Here is a 21,878-nt window from a genome sequence, read left to right as displayed (position 1 = left end):
TAAGTCTTTAGTATAATAGTGAGGTGTTTTGAATATCAAAATAAGATAAATTTGTTCAATGTAGTCATAATAGCTGAAATAATTTTAAAAATAAATAAAATACATAAAAAATAAGTACTTTTAAAAACAATAGGATAACTCTTTTTAACCTACTTATAAAATTATCCCAAGTTTACAAATAACTTGTTTGGTATTCTATATGTTCTTTTTATGAATTAAAAATTTTATTGCCTTTTTAAACAAAATACAGATATTTTCAACACTTACTCTCTTGAATTGTTTTTTGTCCTGTCATTCAGTCGTGATTCTCCTGAAAAGAAGTGTTTAGGCAAGAAGGCCTGGTTGCTAAGCAGAGTGTAACAGGAAGCTTCAACTGTAAAGTTACTAAGGTATGTCCTTCATTATTAGAAGTTATAATAATAATACAACACAACCAAAATTCTAATTTGACAACATAAGCCCGTGTTTGAAAGCTTGAGTTCAGATTTGAATCTGTGGAAAGTTTTTCAATGTCTTTTGATTACAAAATCAAAAAAGTTTATGAATAAAATTGTGCTAGTTTCAGGAATTATTCAGTGGGCTGTCCTGAATATACTTGACATTTTCCTTCACTGTATGTACGTATGTGTGTATGTATTTATGTATGTTTAAAAATACTGGCTTTATAAAAATGCTGTGTTCATCTTTCTGTCATCTCTCTGAAATTGTAAGATTGCCATAACAATACTTTCCCTTTTTGTAGCATTTTCATATTTATCTAATTTCCAGTCAATTTCACAACCACCAATGGAAGATAAAGAAGCTTTTCTGACCTTTCTCTTTTAACTGAGAGACTGAGTAGCTTAAACTTAAAGCTAAAGTCCCTAACAATCAGGGACTTTGAGATCTCCCAGTCTGACTTTTTTTTATTACAAATGAGGAAGCTGAGGACCAAAGAAGACACATAGCTGGAGAAGTAATTTCCTTGGTAACACAGCTATTTATTGCAGATCTGGGACTAGAATATAAGCCTCCTAAATCCTAGTCTAACATGCTTGACACAAGCCAGATGCTGTCCCTAAATAATAGTTGTAGATTAATAAGTACAAACACTTTATTAATTTCCTAAAAATTTCTGTATTGGAGAGGTTAAATAGATCAGAACATATGTAAACTTCAGTTTTATTTATTTTTTAAAGATTATTTATAATTTATTTATTTGTCAGAGAGAGAGAGAGAGCACAAGCACGTGGAGAGGAGGCAGAGGGAGAAGCAGGTTCCCTGTGGAGCAAGGAGCCTGGTATGGGACTAAATCCCAGGACCCTGGGATCATGACCCGAGCCAAAGGCAGATGCTCAACTGACTAAGCCACCCAGGCATCCCTAAACTTCAGTTTTAAATTACCTAATTTAGTACATAAGAATAAATATTCATTTAGGAAACATTTACTGAATACATGATACCATGATGATACTAAATGCCAGGAAAAAAAGATGAATAAGACACAGACCATTCTAAACACAAACTCCACATTTACAATTTAGTAGGAGGAAGGCATATAACTATAGAGCTCTGTATTAGTTTTCTATTGCTGTATAAGAAATTAGCACAAATTTAGCAGCTTAAAGCAATATACATTTATTTTCATACAGTTTCCTTGGGTCAGGAATCTGGGCATAGTTTAGCGGGGTGCCCTGCTTAGGGTCCTCTAAGGCTGCAATCAAGTGGTCTGCTGGGGCTGAAATTTCCTCTAAAGCTCAGCAATCTCTTCTAAGCTCATGTGATTGTTAGTGGAATTAATTTTTTGCAGCTATAGAACTTATGGTGGCTTACTTCTTCAAAGTCAGCAGGAAGGAGGGGGTGTAGGTTAAGATGGGGACACTATGTTTGCCTCATCTTTTGAACACAGCTAGATAAATACTAAATCATTCTGAACAGCCAAGAAATTGATCTGAGGACTAAGAGAACTAACTGCAAAACTAGAGGGAGAAGAGAGGCCACATTGTGGAAGGTAGGAGATGCAGAGATGTGATGTGACGGAAAAAAGAATCATGGCTGCTGCAGAAGAGAGGAAGCCCTGATCATGGAGAGATGAGAGGGAGAGAGAGAGCAGAGCACAGGGGATTGCACAAGAAAAACACTTCCCCAAAACCACTGGGGGAAAATGAGAGGGACTGATTATTTTCCCCACTGGGAAAATGGGAGGGGCTGATTATCGTGAGTTTTTTACAACCAGCAGAACTCAAAGACAAGTTTTAGAAGTCCATGCCATGGCTGGTGTGAGGTCAGTGGGTGAAGTGGTGCTCCTGTGGAGGAGGGCAGAGGACCAGGAATGGACAGTGTAGTCTGAGGATGTCCCAGGCTGCACTGAGAGACCAGTTACACTTCTTGGGGTGCATTTGGGGAAAATGGCACTGCCTCTCAGGGTACAAAAGAGCTGGTAGGTGACATTTCAATGCCCTGTTCCTTAGCATAGGGGCAGAGGCACCTGCTGAAGGCAGCTAATGTGGATGTTGGTATTTTGCTGTGCTTTACTATAAACTCCAAGCTCCTGTGCATTTGTGTGACTACCCTAATGGACAAGCTGGCACCAAACTCAGAGTGGCAAGACCCTCTGCCAAAGGATGTGCATGGGTCCACACCACACCAGGTCCCTAAAATTTGGAGTTTTGAAACTCAGCCAATGTGCCTGAGTTAAACAGGAGCACTATGCTGCAGAGTGGGAAGACAGCCAGGACACCGGGTGAAGGCAGGTATCTGAGGAATCCCTGGGACACTTGAGGGAAGATTGTTCACTCTTCTGTGAGGGCTTCTTGGACAGCAGGATGAGGGAACGAGTTGGTACCATTTTTCTTCCTTGTCAATCAGCATGGACAAACTTCAGTGAGCAGCACATTGCCCACGGTGGAGGGTTGAGCTGCTTACACCAAGCCCCATATCCTTGCACTCTGCAGGTGTTTCTGTACTAGGGCAAATATGCCTGAGAGCCAGAGCAGCAGCAGGCCTCTCTCCAGGAAGACCAGCATGAACCCCCTCACATGTACCAAATCTACTGGCCATAGAGTGCTAAAAAGCTTCAGCTCTAGTGGAAATAGGATCAGGCTTATCTTAACAAGCAGACCAGAGCATAACTATTTAAAATGTTGCACACAATAGACAAGGTCTAAACAATCCCCATGGCAGGCAAGGAGAAATGCTGCAGAGGACTGACCTGAGGGAAAGAGCAGCCAAAACACAATAGAGTGCATACAGCACACACCAGAAACACTTCCTGAAGCACCAGGCCCTGGATAGTATATGACCTATTTTTCATAAAGCCATTATTCTTAGGAGCAGGAAACATAACAGGTTTCCTAACATAGAGAAGACAGAGATATAGTCAAAATGCCAAGACAAGGGAATATATCCCAAAAGAAATAACAAGAAAGGTGATAACCAGAGATCTCATCGAAACAGATATAACTAATATGCCTGATCCAGAATTTAAACCAACAATCATAAGGATACTAGATGGGCTTGAGAAAAGCATAGAAGACACTATGGAGTACCTTACCAAGGATATAAAAGATCTGAAAACTAGTCAGGCCAAAATAAAAAAAAAAAATGCTATGACCAAGATATGAAACCAGCTGGATATAATGACTACAAGGATTGAAGAAGCAGAAGAATGAATAAGTGATATAGAAGGTAAAATTATGGGGGAAAAAAGGAAACTGAAGAGAAAAGGGAAAGAAAAATATTGAATCACAAATGTAGACTTAGGGAACTTAGTTAATCCATAAAGTATAACATTCTTATCTTATGAAACCCAGAAGCAGAAGAGACAGAAAAGGGGACAAAAGGTTTATTTGAGCAAATTATACCTGAAAATTTCCCTAATCTTGGGAAGGAAACAGACATCCAAATCCAGGAGCTACCAAGAACTCCCAATAAAATCGACCAAAGGAGGCCCACACAAGACATGTAAATAAATTAGCAAGATACAGAGATAAGGAAAAAATCCTAAAAGTGTCAAGTGAAAAAAAAATCATTAACTTACTAGGGAAGACAAATAAGTTTAGCAGGAGACATCTTCACAGAAACTTGGTAAGCCAGAAGGGAGTTCCAAGATATATTCAACATGCTGAATGGGAAAAAATATGCAGCCAAGAACACTTTACCCTACAAAGCTGAGATTGAGAATTGAATGAGTTTTCCAGACAAACAAAAAGTAAGGGAGTCCGTGACCACTAAACCAGCCCTGCAAGAAATATTAAAGGGAACTCTTTGAATTTGAAAGTAAGACTAAAACCAACAAAGACTAGAAAGGAACACAGAAAATCTCCAGAAACAACAACTTTACAACTAAAACAATGGCCCTAAGTTCATATCTTTCAGTAATCATTCTGAATATAAATGGACTAAATGCTCCAATCAAAAGACATAGGGTATCAGAATGGATAAGAAAAATAAGACTCATCTACATGCTGCCTACAAGAGACCTGCTTTAAATCTAAAAATACCTATAGAATGAAAGTGAGGATATGGAGAACCATTTATCATGGTATGGAGTTGAAAGAAAGCCAGAGTAGCCATACTTATATCAGATAAGCTAGATTTTAAACCAAAACTGTAAAAAGAGATGAAGAAGAACAATTTATAATAATTAAGGGATCTATCCAATAAGGAGATCTAACAATTGTAAATATTTATGCTCCCAACTTGGAAAAAGCCAAATATACAAATCAATACATAAGAAACAAAAAGGAACTCATTGATAATAACACAATAATTGTAGGGGACTTTTACACCCTACTTACATTAATGGACAGATCATCTAAGCAGAAAATCAACAAGGAAACAATGGCTTTGAATGACACACTAGACCAGATGGACTTAACAGATATAATCAGAGCATTTCATCCTAAAGCAGCAGAATACACATTATTTCAAAGTGCACATGGAACATTCTCCAGAATAGCTTGCATACTGGTTCACAAATCAGCTCTCAACAAGTACAAAAAGTCTGAGATCATAACATCCATATTTTCAGACCACAGTGCTATGACACTTAAAGTCAACTACAAGAAGAAATTTGGAAAGACCTCAAATACATGGAGGTTAAAGAACATCTTACATTAAAAGGATTATTCACCATGATCAAGTAGGATTTATCAAGTGGGGCAGCAGGGCTGGTTCAATATTTGCAAATCAATGTGATACACCACATTCATAAAAGGAAGGATAAGAACCATATGATCCTCTCAATAGAGGCAATAAAAACATTTGACAAAGTACAGCATCCATTCTTGATATCTCAACAAAGTGGGGATAGAGGGAACATACTTCAACATCAGACATCATAAAGGCCATATACAAAAGACACAGCTAATATCATCCTCAATGGGGCAAAATGGAGAGCTTTACTTCTATGGTGAGGAAGAAAACAAGGATGTCCACTCTCATGATTGTTATTTAACATAGTACTGGAAGTCCTACCCTCAGCAATCAGACATCAAAAAGAAATAAAATCCATCAAAATCAACAATGAAGAGGCTCGTGGGTGGGGCAGTTGGCTAAGTGTCTTACTCTTTGCTTCAGCTCAGGTCGTGATCTCAGGCACATGAGACTGAACCCTGTGTAGGGCTCTGCACTCAGTGTGGAGCCTACTTGAGATTATCTTTCCCTCTCCCTCTGCCCCTCCTGCTCATTCTCTCTCTCTCTAAAATAAGTGAATAATTTTTCTAAAAAATCAGCAAGGAAGAAGTCAAACTTTCTTCTTTGCAGATGACATGATACTCTCTATAGAAAGACTGAAAGATTCCACCAAAAAATTTCTGGAACTAATAGGTGAACTCAGCAGAGTCCCGGGAAACAAAATCAACGTGCAGAAATCTGTAAACCAATAATGAAACAGCAGAAAGGGAAATCAAGGAATTTATCCCATTTACAATTACACCCACCCCCCCAAAAAATGAGATACCTAGGAATAAGACTAACCCAAGAGGTAAAAGATTTGTGCTCTGAAAACTACAGAACACATATGAAAGGAATTGAAAATGACACAAAGAAATGGGAAAACAGGGGCACCTGGTGGCTCAGTCAGTTAAGTGACTGCCTTTGGCTAAGGTCATGATCCCAAGGTCCTGGGATCAAGTCCCATGTCAGGCTCTCTGCTCAGCAGGGAGTCTGCTTCTCCCTCTCACTCTGCCTCCTGCTCTGCCTCCTTGTGCTCTCTCTCCCCTCCAATCAAATAAATAAATAATCTTTTAAAAAAAGAAATGAAAAAACATTCCATGATTATTGATTGGAAGAACAAGTAATTTTAATATGTCTACAGTGCCCAAAGGAATCTACACATTTAAACCAATCCTTATCAAACTACCACTAGGATTTTTCACAGAGTGAGAACCAACAATCCTAAAATTTGTGTGGAACCAGAAAAGTTCCCAAATAACCAAAGAATCTTGAAAAAGAAAAGCAAAGTGGTGGCATCACAGTTCTGGGCTTCAAGCTGTATTAAAAAGCTGTAGTCATCAAGATAGTAGATGGCACAAAAACAGACACACAGATCAATGGAACAGAATAGAAAACCCAGAAATGGACCCACAAATATATGGTCAACTAACTTTGACAAATCAGGAAAGAATATCCAATGGCAAAAAGACAGGTTCTTCAAGAAATGGTGTTGGGGGCACCTGGGTGGCTCAGTCGTTAAGCGTCTGCCTTCGGCTCAGGTCATGATCCCAGAGTCCTGGGATCGAGTCCCACATCGGGCTCCCTGCTCAGCGGGAAGCCTGCTTCTCCCTCTCCCACTCCCCCTGCTTGTTTCCTGCTCTCACTGTCTGTCTCTGTCAAATAAATAAATAAAATCTTTAAAAAAAAAGAAATGGTGTTGGGAAAACTGCATAGCAATATGCAGAAGAAGGAAACTGGATCATTTTCTTATATCGTAAACAAAAATAAATTCAAAATGGATGAATGACCTAAATGTGAGTCAGGAAACCATCAAAATCCTAGAGGAGAAGCCAGGCAGCAACTTCTTTGCTCTCGGCTGTAGCAACTTCTTATTAGACATGTCTCTGGCAGCAATGGAAACAAAAGCAAAAATGAACTATTGGAACTTTATCAAGATAAAAACTTCTGCACAGTGAGGGAAACAACAAAACTAAAAGGCAACCTACAAAATGGGAGATGTTTACAAATGACATATCTGATAAAGGGTTAGTATACAAAATGTGTAAAGAACTTATCATACTCGACACCAAAAAAACAACAAAAACAACAACAAAAAACCCCAAATAATCCGGTAAAGTAATGGGTAGAAGACATGAATAGACATTTTTCGAAAGAAGACATATAGATGGCTAACAGACACATGAAAAGATGTTCAACATCACTCATAATCAGGGAAATACAAATCAAAACCACAATAAGATACCATCTCACACTCGTCAGAGTAGCTAAAATTAACAACATAGGAAACAACAGATGTTAGCAAGGATTTGGAGAAAGGGGAACTCTCTTGTACTATTGGTGGGAATGCAACCTGTGTAGCCACTCTGGAAAACAGTATGGAGGTTTCTCAGAAAGTTAAAAATTGAACTACCCGAGGATGCTGAAATTTTACTAGTAGGTATTTACCCATAGAGTACAAAAATGCTGATTCAGAGGGGCACATTCACCCTGAGGTTGATAGCAGCATTATTAACAATAGCCAAATTACTGAAACAGTCCAAATGTCCATCAAGTGATGGATGGATAAGGAAGATGTGGTATATATACATATATATAATGGGATATTATTCAGCCATAAGAAAGAAAGAAATCTTGCCATTTGCAGCAACATGGGTGAAGCTGAAGTGTATTATGCTAAATGAAATGTCAGATAAAGACAAATACCATATGATTTCACTTATATGTGGAATTTAAGAAACAAAAATATGAATGTAAGGGAATAAAAAAGGGATGGAGGCAAACCATAAAGGACTCTTAACAATAGAGAACAAACTGAGTGTTTCTGGAGGGGAGTTGTGTCAGGGAGGGTCTAAATGGGTGATGGGCATTACAAAGGGCACTTGTGATGAGCCCTGGGTGTTACATGTGTGTGATGAATCACTAAATTCTACTCCTGAAACTTATATTACAGTATATGTTAACTAATGAGTGTTTTTTTAAGATTTTGTTTATTTATTTGAGAGAGCGAGAGAGAGAGAGAGAGAGAGAGCATGAGTGGGGAGGAGGGGTAGAGGGAGAAGCAGATTCCCTGCTGAGCAGGAATCCTGATGTGGGATTCAATCCCCAGACTCTGGGATCATGACCTGAACTGAAGGCAGACACTCAACTGACTGAGCCACCCAGGTGCCCCACTAATGAGAATTTAAATAAAAACTTGAAACAACAACAACAGAAATCCAACAGGAAGGAGAATCTCTGGTCTTTTAGGACTCTGACCTCTAGATCTATTTTAAAAGTCATCTGATTAGGTCAGGCCCACCTACAATGTATCTCTCCTAATTAACTTAAAGTCAACTGGTTAGGGACTTAAATAATATCTGAAAATATCCCTTCCCTTTTGCCATATGCCATAACCTAATTGTGGGAGGTATATACATTATACCCACAGACCTATCCACATTCATTAAAAAGGGGATTATACTGGGCATGTACACCATGGGGTGGAGAGATCTGGGGTCAGCGTTTAAATTTTACCTACCACATTTGCAATCTAGTCACAGATTAAAAATTGACTTTAAATCTAATAAGCAATGTTCATCTAACATAGCTTTACTTCTGATTAATAACTTTACATTTTAGGGATGCCTGGGTGGCTCAGTCAGTTAAGCGGCTGCCTTCGGCCCGGGTCATGATCCCAGGGTCCTGGGATCGAGTCCCACATCGGGCTCCTTGCTCAGCAGAGAGCCTGCTTCTCCCTCTCTCTCCCTCTGCTTGTGTTCTCTCTGTCAAATAAATAAAATTTAAAACAAAACAATAATAACTTTACATTTTATTTAAATGTATCAATAAAAGTTAGCAATTATTTATGTTTAAATTTTATTAAGTTTTAATTACAAAGTATTGTAAAAGTACACTCATGCAAAAATTATTTAAGCATTAAGGGTAATGCTCAGGTTCCTGGATGGTAACTCATAATTCTAATCACTTCCTCCAGAGGATGTCACTTTTAATAATTTGGTGCAGATCCTTTCAGACCTTTACTCATGCATTTTAAAATTCATTTATACCTGTAAATATGTATAATATCATTTTATTCATAATTAATATATGAATAAGATCATATTGAGCACATTGTTTTGCATTTTGTCTTTTATTTGGCAATTTGTCTTTATTTTTTCCCATGCTGGCCCAGATAATTTCACCTAATTATTTTTTTAAGATTTCTTTATTGGAGAGAGAGAGAGAGCACAAGAGGGGGGAGGAGCAGAGAGAGAAGGGAGAAGCAGACACCCTGTTGAGCGGGTAGCCCTGTGGGGCTTGATCCCAAGACCATGATTAGATCATGACCTGAGCTGAAGGCAGACGATAACCGACTAAGCAACCCAGGCACCCTTCACCTAATTATTTTAAAACTATTATATAATTTTCTTTACATTTATTTTGCCATTTCCCATTGTGGACACTTAGCTTGTAACTTTTTACATTTCAAATACTGCTGCAGGAAGCATCCTTTTGCCTATATTTAAGTGTGTCTCTAAAGTAGATAGCCTGAAGTGAAATTGTTGGGTCATAGTAATGCACTTATATTTTTCCTACACTGTATCAAGTTAATTGGTATTCATATCCATTCCTTTTTGTGTTTCTGGACTATGTCTCTTATTTTAATTATTATGTTCAATTAGTCACTGTGTAGTACATCATTAGTTTTTGATGTAGTGTTCAATGATTCATTAGTTGCATATAACACCCAGTGCTTGATGGAATTAATCATCCTTATTGATTCAAACACTGCCCCTTACTTTGTGCATATCTGTGCATGTCTTTTTCATACTTCATCTCCTGTTTTATTTATCCACCTCTCCAATCTCCTTTTAGCACACACACCTATATATTTAATGTATATTCTCCTTTGTATATTCATTTACATAATAATAAAAATATATCGCATTTTGTTTTATAAACTTACATAAACAGTATTTACTGCACTTATTTATTTTGCACTAAATAATTTTCTGTTTTATTATGGTACAATTTATACACCGAAATTCACACTTTTTAGGTGTACAGTTCTATAAATTATGAAAAACTTATATAGTTGTTTAATGACCACCATAACCAAAATGTCAGTTAATTATGTCATCACCAAAGGATTCCTCATGCAACTTTGTATCCATCTCCTTCCTTCATCCCTATCCCCTAGCAACCACTTATCTGTTTTCCCATACACAGTTTTGTCTTTTTCAGAATGTCATATAAATGGAAGCATGCAGAATGTAGCCTTTTGATTCTTGCTTCTTTTACTTCAGATCATACTTAGAGATTCATTGTGTTGTGGTATGTATTAGTAATTTATTCTTTTTTTAATTCTGAGTTTATTTCATTGTATGATGTATCCCAAATTGTTTCTCTGTTCCCCAACTGAGGAACATTTGGGGAACAGAGATTTTAATGATTATGGACATAGCTGCTGTAAACATGCACATACAGGTTTTTGTAGGAGCACATGTCTTCATTTTTCTTAGGTAAATACCTAAGAGTAGGATTGCTAAGTTTTATAAGTTTATTGAACTTATAAAAACTTATAAAAAAAATCTTCCAAACTGTTTTCCAAAGTGGCTGAACCATGTCATATTTGCAACAAGGTATGGGGGTTCCAGTTATTTTTCATCTTTGCCAAACTCTGATTATGTCAATGATTTTTATTGTTGCCATTCTAATAAGGAGGTAGTGACATCTCATTGTGTGCTTAACTTGTATTTCTCTAAAACCAGTGATGTTGAACATCTTTTCATGTGCTTAATTTCCATTTGTATACCTTCTTTGGTAAAGTGTTACAACTTTTCTTCATTTTTCAATGCTGTTTGGTTTTTTATTATTACATTTTGATTTATTTATATATGTTCTAGGTACAAGTCATTTATGAGATATGTGTGCTCTGCAAATATCCCCCCCACTCCCAGGTTGTGGATTGTTATTTCATTTTCATAGCAGTATATACCAAAAAGCAGGACTTTTTTTAATTAGAATTTTTTTACAGCAGCTTTAGGATTATAGAAAAATTGTGCAAAAAGTAGAGTTCTCATATACTTCCTCTCCCTACCTCTATACAGTTATTCCTATTTTTAATATTGTTTTTAAAAGTTTTTAATTTATTTTTTATATTAAATTATACTGTATTGTTAGTTTCAGTGATAGAATTTAATGACTCATCAGTTGTATACAGCATCCAGTATTCAATACTTCAAGTGCCCTTCTTAAAACAGATTACCCAGTTACCCTATCTGCCCACCCACCTCGATTCCAGCAACCCTCAGTGTGTTTCCTACAGTTAAGAGTCTCTTATGGTTTGTCTCCCTCTCTGTTTTCAACTTATTGCATTTTTCCTTCCCTTCCCCTATGTTAATTTGTTGTTTCTTAAGTTCCATATATGGGTGGAATAATATGGTACTTCTGTTTCTCTCAGTGACATATTTCACTTAGTATAATAGCCTCTAGTCCCAACCAGGTCATTGCAAATGGCAAGATTACATTCTTTTTCATGGCCGTGTAATATCTCATTATATATATATTATTTATTTATTTATTTTTTATTTAAATTCAATTAGTCAATATATAGTATGTCATTTGTTTCAGATGTAGTGTTCAATAATTCATCAGTTGCATGTAGCACACAGTGCTCATCATATCATGTGCCCATCACCCAATTACCCAATTCCCCACTCACCTCCCCTCCAGCAATGCTCAGTATTTTTTCCTATAGTTAATAGTCTCTCAGGGATTTTCTCCCTCTCTGATAACTTCCCAATCAGTTTTCCCTCCCTCCTCCAATGATCCTCTGTGCTGTTTCTTATATTCCACATATGAGTGAAACCATATAACTGTTTTCCGCTGATTGACTTATTTCATTCAGCATAATACCCTACAGCTCCATCCACATCGATGTAAATGTTAAATATTCATCCTTTCTGATGGCTGAGTAATATTCCATTGTATATACACACACACATATATACCACATCTTCTTTATCCATTCATCTGTCAGTGGATATCTCAGCTCTTTCCACAGTTTGGCTATTATAGACATTGCTGTTATGAACATTGGGGTGAAGGTGCTCCTTCAGATCACTACATTTGTATGTTTGGGGTAAATACCTAGTAGTGCAATTGCTGGGTCATAGGGTAGCTCTATTTTTAACTTGAGGAACCTCAATGTTGATTTCCAGAGAGGCTGTACCAGTTTCATTCCCAAGAGTGTAAGAGAGTTCCTCTTTTTCTGCATCCTAGCCAACATTTGTTGTTTCCTTTCTTGTTAATTTTAGCCATTCTCACTGCTGTAATGTGGTACCTTATTGTGGTTTTGATTTGTATTTCCCTGATGACAGTGATGTGGAGCATTTTCTCATGTGTCTGTTCACCATTTGTATGTCTTCTTTGGAGAAATGTCTGTTCATGTCTTCTGCCCATTTCCTGACTGGATTTTTTGTTCTTTGGGTGTTGAATTTGATAAGTTCTTTATAGATTTTGGATACTATCCCTTTCACTGTTAAGTCATTTGCAAATATCTTCTCCAATTTCATAGGTTGCCTTTTAGTTTTGTTGACTGTTCCCTTTGCTGTGCAGACTTTTATCTTGATGAAGTCCCAATAGTTCATTTTTGCTTTCATTTCCCTTGCCTTTGGAGACATATCTAGTAAGAAGTTGCTGTGGCCAAAGTCATAGTGGTTGCTGCCTGTGTTCTCCTCTAGTATTTTGATGGACTCCTGTCTCACATTTAGGTCTTTCATCCATTTTGAGTTTATCTTTGTGTATGGTGTAAGAGAGTGGTCCAGTTTCATTCTTCTACATGTGGCTGTCCAATTTTCCCAGCACCATTTATTGAAGAGACTATCTTTTTTCCATTGGATATTCTTTCCTGCTTTGTCAAAGTTAAGTTGACCATAGAGTTCAGGGTCCATTTCTGGGTTCTCTGTTCTGTTCAATTGATCTGTATGTCTGATTTTGTGTCAGTACCACAGTGTCTTGATGATTACAGCTATGAAATATAGCTTGAAGTCTGGGATTGTGATGCCACCAGCTTTGGATTTCTTTTTCAACATTCCTTTGGCTATTCAGGATCTTTTCTAGTTCCATACAAATTTTATGATTATTTGTTCCAGCTTTGTGAAAAATGTCGATGGTATTTTGATAGGGATTGCCTTGAATGTGTAGATTGCTCTGGGCAGCATAGACATTTTAACAATATTTATTCTTCCAATCCATGAGCATGGAATGATATTCCATTTCTTAGTGTCTTCCTCAAATTCTTTCATAAGTATTCTGTAGTTTTAAGAGTACAGATACTTTACTTCTATGGTTCACTTTATTCCTAGGTATCTTATGGTTTTTGGTGCAATTGTAATGGAATCAATTCCCTGATTTCTGTTTCTTCTGCCTCATTGTTAGTGTATAGAAATGCAACTGATTTCTGTGCATTGATTTTATATCCTGCCACGTTGCTGAATTCCTGTATGAATTCAGGCAATTTTGGAGTGGGGTCTTTTGGGTTTTCCAGATGAAGTATCATGTCATCTGCGAAGAGTGACAGTTTGACTTCTTTGCCATTTTGGATGCTTTTTATAGGTTTTGTTGTTATCTGATTGCTGAGGCTAGGACTTCCAGTACTATGTTGAACAACAGTGGTGACAGTGGACATCCCTGTTGTGTTCCTGACCTTAAGGGAAAAGCTCTCAGTTTTTCTCCATTGAGGATGATATTCATTGTGGGTTTTTCATATGTGTCTTTTATGATACTATGGTATGTTCCTTCTATCCATACACTGAATAGAGTTTTTATCAAGAAAATAGGCTTTATTTTGTCAAATGCGTTTTCTTCATCTATTGAGAGTGTCATATGGTCTTGTCCTTTTATTAATTGAGTCTCACATTGATATTTTTGGACATGTGAAACATGCTTGCAGCCGAGGAATAAATCCCACTTGGTCATGGTGAATAATCCTTTTAATGGACTGTTGGATCTTATTAGCTATTATATTGTTGAGAAGTTTTGCATCCATCTTCATCAGGGATATTGGTCTGTAATTCTGCTTTTTCATTGTGTCTTTGTCTGGTTTTGGGATGAAGGTAATTTTGGTGCCATAGAATGAATTTGGAAGTTTCCTTTCCTTTTCTATTTTTTGGAATGATTTGTGAATAATAGATATTAACTCTTCTTCAAATGTTTGGTAGTATTCCCCTGTGAATTCTTGTGGCCGTGGACTTTTGTTTGTTTTGATATTTTTGTTTACTCATTCAATTTCTTTGTTGGTTATCAGTCTATTCATATTTTCTATTTCTTCCAATTTCAGTTTTGGTAGTTTGTATATTGCCAGGAATTTATCCATTTCTTCCAGGTTGTCCGATTTGTTGGCATGTAATTTTTCATAATATTCTCTTATAATTGTTTGCATTTCTGTGGTGTTGGTTTTGATCTCTCTTCTCTCATTCATGATTTTATTTATTTGGGTCCTTTCTGTTTTCTTTTTAATAAATCTGGCTACAGGTTTATCAATTTTATTAATTTTTTAAAGAACTATCTGGTTTCATTATGTTTTCTATTGCTTTTTTTTTAGTTTCTATAGCATTTATTTCTGCTCTATTCTTTATTATTTCCTTCCTCCTGCTGACTTTAGGCTTTATTTCTTGTTCTTCTTCTAGGTCCCTTAGGTGTAAGGTTAGATTGTTTGAGATTTTTCTTACTTCTTGAGGCAAGCCTATACTGTTTTATCCTTCCCTCTTATGACTGCTTTTGCATCCCAAAGGATTTGGACTGTTGTGTTTTCATTTTTATTCATTTCCATGTATTTTTTATTTCTTCTTTGATTGCCTGGTTGACCCATTCATTCTTTAGTAGCATTTTGCTTAACCTCCATGTATTTGTGGTCTTTCCAGATTTTTTCTTGTGGTTGACTTCTGGTTTCATAGCATTGTGGTCAGAAAAGTTGTATGGTATGACGTCAGTCTTTTTATATTTGTTGAGGACTGATTTATGACCTAATATGTGATCTATTCTGGAGAATGTCCCGTGTGTACTTAAAAAGAATATGTATTCTGCTGTTTTAGGATGAATGTTCTGGATATTTCTGTTAAGTCCATCTGGACCAATGTGTCATATGGTGCCACTGTTTGCCTGTTTGTTTTCTATTTAAATGATCTTTCCATCAATGTAAGCGGGGTGTTAGAATCTCCTACTATTATTGTATTTTTATCAATTATTCTTTTATGTTTTTTTAATTGTTTTATATCTTTGGGTGCTCCCATTTTGGGTGCATAAATATTTACAATTGTTACATCTTCTGGTGGATTATCTCCTTTATGATTATTTAACCCCCTTCTTTGTCAATTGTTACAGACTTTATTTTAAAGCCTAGTTTTTCTAAAATAAGTATTTCTACTCTGGCTTTGTTTTCACATCCATTTGCATAATAAGTATCTCTCCATCCCCTCACTTTCAATCCACAAGTTACTTTAGGTAAAGTGAGTCTCTTGTAGGCAGCATATACACAGGTCTTGTTTTTTTTTTTTATCCATTCTAACATGCTATGTATTTTGATTTGAGAATTTTGTCCATTTACATTCAGAATAATTATTGATAGTTATGTATTAGTGCCACCTTATTACTTGTTTTGTCATTGTTTTTGGAGATTTTCTGTGGTCCTTTATTGCCTCTGACTGTTTTAGTCTTTCATTTGCACTCAAACTGTCCCCTTTAATTTTTCTTGCAGGGTTGGTTTAGAGATCACAAATTCCTATAGTTTTTATTTGTCTTGGAAACTCTTTTTCTCTCCTTCTAGTCTCAATGATAACCTTGCTGGATAGAGTATTTTTGGCTGCAGATTTTTCCTTTTGAGCTCGTTGAATATATCATGCCACTGTCTTCTGGCTTGCTGAGTTTCTGTGGAGAGATCTGCATTTCACATTATGGGTCTTCCCTTGTAAGTTAGGGACTTGTTTTTTCTTTCTGCTTTTAGGATTTTTTTTCTTTATTGCTATATTTTACAAATTTAATTACAATATGTCTTGGTGTTGGCCTGCTTTTATTGATTTTAATGGGAGTTCTCTGTGCCTCCTGGATCTAGATGTCTATTTCCTTCTCCAGATTAAGAAAGTTTTCTGTTATTCTTTTTTCATATAAATTTTCTGTCCCCCTTTCTCTCTCTCCTTCTTCTGGGACTCTTATAGTATGGATTTTATCATGTTTGATGAAGTTACTGAGTTCCTTAAGTCTATTGTCATGTTGCATAATTTTCCTTTCTTTTATTCAACTTCATTACTTTATCTTCTAGGTGTTTAATTCACTTCTTTGCTTCTTGAAGCCTGATGTTCATTGCATCAAATCTGTTTCCCATCTTATTTATTGCATTCTTCATCTCTGATGGTTTCTTTTTTAATTCTTTTATCTCTCTCTTAAGGGTCCCACTAATATCTTCTATTTTATTTTCTTAAGTCCAGCCAGTATTTTATATGATTGTTGCTTTAAATTCTCAATAGGCAAGTTACTTATATCTGTTTCATTTAGATCTCTGGCTGTGGCCTTATCTTGTTCTTTCATTTGGATAAATTCCCTTATCTTTGCATTTTGTCTATGTCTCTATCTTCTCCGTTAGAAAAGTCAGTTATGCCTCCTGCTTCTGAACGTAATTGCCTTATGAAGTAGATTATGTAGTGCCCAGGGAAGTGTCTCTTTTGTGTGCTGCTTGTGCTCTTCCATTGTGTTTTGGCTGTTCTATCCTTTAGACCAGTCATCTGCAGAGGGTCTCCTTGCTGTGGTCAGTGTTTCATCCCTGTCCTGAATGTGCTGAGTTTTTGCTAAGTGTGCTCTGGTGTGCTTGTGATTTGAAGCCCTGCAGAACTCTCTGGTCAAGACACCTGGTTGGGACAGGTTGTGTTTTTTTCCCTAGTCTTCTGGGGGAGGGGCTTCCTATGCTGGAACTCAGAAAGGCAGTTCTGCCAGGGTACATGGGAATGGGGCTTGTGTAATTATGTTAGGCCATCAGTGTCATCAGCACTGTGCTCCTTTCTGCAATTGGCTCTGTGTTTATTCTGAGGGTCATGGGAGGGAAATGGTACTAGCCCACTCCTTTCTTCCCAGTGAGGCATCTCTGTGAATGCTGCCTCTCGGAGTCACACTTTTAGAAGATCAAATCATCTCCCCTTTGTGTGCCACAGGCACTCTTCAGATCACTGTTTCCATGCTGTCTGCCCCTGGATTGTGTCCCTGCTTTGTCTTGAGGATCAGTGCAGTGTCCTCCAGGCTCTATCCTGCTAACCTGTAAAACTCCAGGCTTTCAGCCCCTCTTTTTTTCCAAGCTAATGGCTTTGGGAAAACCATTCTTGTGTGTGTCCCTGTGTGCTCCTCTCTCTTTCTCACCCTTCTCTGCTACCACAGCTCTCTCCCCTCCATTGCACCTACAATGTGTTTCTCCCCTAAAACCTGTCTCTGCACCTCCTACCTTCCATGTGGCCTCTTCTCTCGCTTTAGTTGTATACTTTGTCCTGTCAGTCTTTAGGTCAACTTCTGGGGTATTTAGGATGATTTGATAGTTATCTAGTTGTGTTCATGTGAAGAGACAAGCCTAGGGTCTGCCTACTCTACCACTATCTTACACATTGTCCTCAGTTCCTTTCTTTTAAAAGTTAGTTGGTTACCTTCTACAATTTCTAGACTGTTTTTTTCTTCATAAATTATTTTGTCAAGTAATTATAGTAGGTATCATATGGTTCTGGATAATAATTCAGTTATTAGCTTTTGGGACAATTAAATAATTCATAATGAATGAAAATGGATGAATTTTTTGTTCAATCCCTATGCACATGGTAATTGTAACACCATAGAAGAAATAACCTGTGGAATTAGGTAGAGCTTACTTTCATATTGATCCAAATGGTGTGGGTTCCCCAGCCCTGATAGACTGAGAGTTGGAGTAAGGAATTGTCCAGAAAGACCTAAAGAATCATTGTCCCTGCTTGACAGAGGGAAGGATACTTACTACTGCAATATATTTTAGGGGTTGGAATGAGGTTGAAAGTATAAAGATATTTATACTTTATAAAGTATAAAGTTGTTGAAAGTTGAAAATACAAAGAATATATAAAAATATCAAGGACCAGGATGGATAAATGTGCATGCTTGCTGCAAAACTGAATAGATATTTTTCCTAGGACAGGACAGAAGGCAACTAACATTTATTGATTACCTACAATGTATTGGGCACTAAACCAGACATTTTCTCACATACTCTATTTTTATCTTCTCAAGAGTCCTGTGAGATAAGTATTCTTAGCTCCAGGTCTAGATGGAAATGTAGCATAACTTCAGTAATCTAATAATAATGCATACCTTCAAACTGACTTTTTGATACTTTTCAATGTTTATGTAAAGGTGATAGTGAAAGTTGTATGGGAGAAGAGAAGGACTACAGGCAGCATTCACTCATTCATTCATTTAAGTATACATTGAGCACCTACTGTGGGCCACATTCTGTTCTAAGCACAAATTCCTGTCTTCATGGAGCAAACATATCCAGAAATCTATAACTCAATTACTTTTAATGTTACAGGCACTTCAAATATGGCCCTAAAATTAGCAGAACACTCCTTTCCTCAGAAGACAGTTTATCAGCCATACAAGTGTGTCCTTTAGAACCCACTACTACCAACACTTATTAAAGTATTCTTTCCAAACTCTCATGTAATGCTCTCTATGAGAAGAGAGTTTAGATAATGTAATTTTCTCAGCCTCATTATGTTTATAGTGATTTAGAATTTCTTATTTATATCCCATTTAACCATCTAGCTAGGCCAACCCATTAACCTTCTCTGATTCTCTTCATTTTACAGATGAAAAAGCTGAGCCTCATAAGGATAAATAATTTGCCCTTGCTACATAACTAAAGTAGTAGACCAGAATTGATAGCTTTGGAAATTAAATTCGGGCTCCATCTGGTAAAACAGAGTTGTTTTTGAACATAAGGCACAAGATGCCCCAAATCTGCTTCTGTGTACATACTTCTAGGAGGCCCTGAGCTAAGCTCCACCATATGTATTTCTTTAATTTTTATTTCATCTATCCATTTATTCTAGAAGTATTAAGTGCCTATTATATTGTTATCAATTTAGTGAATAATTTGGAACTATAAATAACATTTTAAAAAGTCTTCTCTTGAGGTTGAGTTCATTCATTTATTTGAATATATTAAAAGGCAAGTTAATTTGAAAGTGCTTCTGAGCTCCTATTTTAAAGCCTAGTAAGGATTACTACAGAACAATCATTTGGAGAATGGTTAAATAAAACATGCTATATGCAAAAAATGGAAGGACAGGATAGACCTACATATAGGTCTATGGATAGATTTTTTACTTGAGTATAGTTGACACATGATTAGTTTCAGGTGTACAACCTAGTGATTTGACATGACATAATGCAATGTCATGACAAGTATAGATGCAATCTGTCCTGTTACATCACTATTACAATATTATTGACTGTATTCCTTATGTTGTATCTTTTATTCCTGTGACTTATTTGTTCCATATCTGGAAGCTTGTATTTCCCTCTCCCCTTCACCCATTTTGCCCAACTCCTATCCCCTTCCCCTCAAACCATCAGTTTGTTCTTTCTATTTATAAGTGTGAGTCTCCTTTTTGTTTAGTTTTTGAAGTTTTTTAGATTCCACCTATGAGTGGAATCTTATGATATTTGTTTTTCTCATTCTGACTTATTTCATTTAGCATAATACCCTCCAAACCATCCATGTTGTCTCAAATGGCATGATCTCATCCTTTTTTGTGACTGTGTAATATTCCATTGTTTATATATACATTTTCCTCATCCATTCATCTATTGATGGACACTTAGGTTGCTTCGAGATCTTGGCCATTGTAAATAATGTTGCAATAAACATAAGGGTGCAGATAACTTTTCAAATTAGTGTTTTCATATTCTTTGGGTAAATAACCAATAGTGCAATTATTATTTCATTACGTATTGCTATTTTTAATTTTTTGAGGAACCTCCATACTGTTTTCCATAATGGCTGCACCAGGTTGCATTCCCACCAACAGTGCACAAGGGTTCCTTTTTCTCCACATCCTTGTCAATGTTTGTTATTTCTTGTCATTTTTATTTTAGCCATTCTAACTGGTGTAAGGTGATATCTCATTTTGGTTTTGATTGTCATTTCCCTGTTGGTTATTGTTGTTGAACATCTTTACTTCTTTGGAAAAATGTGTATTCAGATCCTCTTCCTATTTTTTAATCAGATTTTTTTTTTTTGGTGTTGACTTATGTAAGTTGTTTATATATTTTGGATATTAACCCCTTATTGGATACATCATTTACAAATATCTTCTCCCACTCAGTAGGTTGTCTTTTCATTTTGTTGATAATCTCCTTTGTTGTGCACAAACTTTTTATTTTAATGTGGTCCTAATAGTTTATTTTTGCTTTCATTTCCCTTGCCTTAGGAGACATAACTAGAAAAATGTTGGTGTGGCCAATGTCAGAGAAATTACTGCCTGTGTTCTCCTCTAGGAAATTTATTTGTGTGAAACTGCAAAAGATACTGAACAGCCCAACAATCTTGAAAAAAAAAGCTGGATGTACCACAATCCCAGATTTCAAGATATAGTACAAAGCTGTAGTAATCAATACAGTATTATGGTACTGGCACAAAAATAGACACATAGATCAGTGGAACAGAATAGAGTGCAGAAATAAACCCAAGGTTTTATGGCCAATTAATCTATGTCAAAGTAGGCAAGAAGATATAATGGGGAAAAGACAATTTCTTCAACAAATGGTGTTGAGAAACCTGGACAGCTACACGCAAAAGAATGAAACTGGACCAATTTCTTACACCATACACAAAAATAAACTTAGAATTCATTAAAGCCCTAAATGTGGGACCTAAAACTGTAAAATTCCTAGAAGAAAACATGGGCAGTAATTTCATTGACATTGGTCATAAAAATATTTTTCTAGATATGTTTCCTCTGGCAAGAGAAATAAGATAAAAAATAAACTACTGGGACTACACCAAAATGAAAAGCTTTTGCACAGAAAAGGAAACCATCAATAAAATAAAGAGGCAACCTACTGAGTGGGAGAAGATATTTGCAAATAATATATTTGATGATGGGTTTATATGCAAATTTATAAAGAATGTATGCAACTCAACACCAAAAAAAAAAAAAAAAACAACAACAGCAGTCTAACTAACAAATGGTCAGAAGACCTGAATAGATATTTTCCCAAAGAAGATATACAGATGGTCAATAAACACATGAAAAGTTGTTTAATGTCACTAATCATCAGGGAAATGAAAATCAAAACCACAATGAGCTATCACCTTACAATTGTCAGAATGACAAGAAATTTCAAGTGTTGGCAAGGATGTGGAGAAAAAGGCACCATCATGCATTGTTGGTGGGAATGCAAATTGATGCAGCTATTGTGGAAAACAGGATGGAGTTTCCTCAGGAAATTAAAAAAATAGAAGTTTCAAGTGACCCAATAATTCCAGTACTTGTTATTTACTCATAGAACACAAAAAACACTAATTCGAAAAGATATGTGCACTGCTATGTTTAGCGCAGCATTATTTACAATACCCAAGGTATCAAAGCAACCTAAGTGTCCATCAGTAGATAAATGGATAAAGGAGATATGATTGCTATATATATATATATATATAGCATATATTTGTG

At 36.3% G+C, this 21,878-nt stretch overlaps 1 protein-coding gene across 2 annotated transcripts in view; it reads left to right on the top strand.

Annotated features, from left to right (window-relative positions):
• The first annotated feature begins 299 nt into the window (after positions 1–299).
• ZC3H12B (zinc finger CCCH-type containing 12B) overlaps positions 300–21,878 on the top strand; it is a 245,107-nt gene continuing 223,528 nt past the window's right edge. For both annotated transcript variants that reach the window (XM_027608563.1, XM_027608564.1), the window contains exon 1: positions 300–389. The gene's annotated coding sequence lies outside the window, so the exon portion shown is untranslated. The remainder of the gene's footprint in view (positions 390–21,878) is intronic.

Source organism: Zalophus californianus, chromosome X (genome assembly GCF_009762305.2).
Source record: "Zalophus californianus isolate mZalCal1 chromosome X, mZalCal1.pri.v2, whole genome shotgun sequence".
NCBI lineage: Eukaryota > Metazoa > Chordata > Mammalia > Carnivora > Otariidae > Zalophus > Zalophus californianus.
Note: the sequence above shows the minus strand (reverse complement) of the source record. Positions and strands in the feature narration are given on the sequence as shown.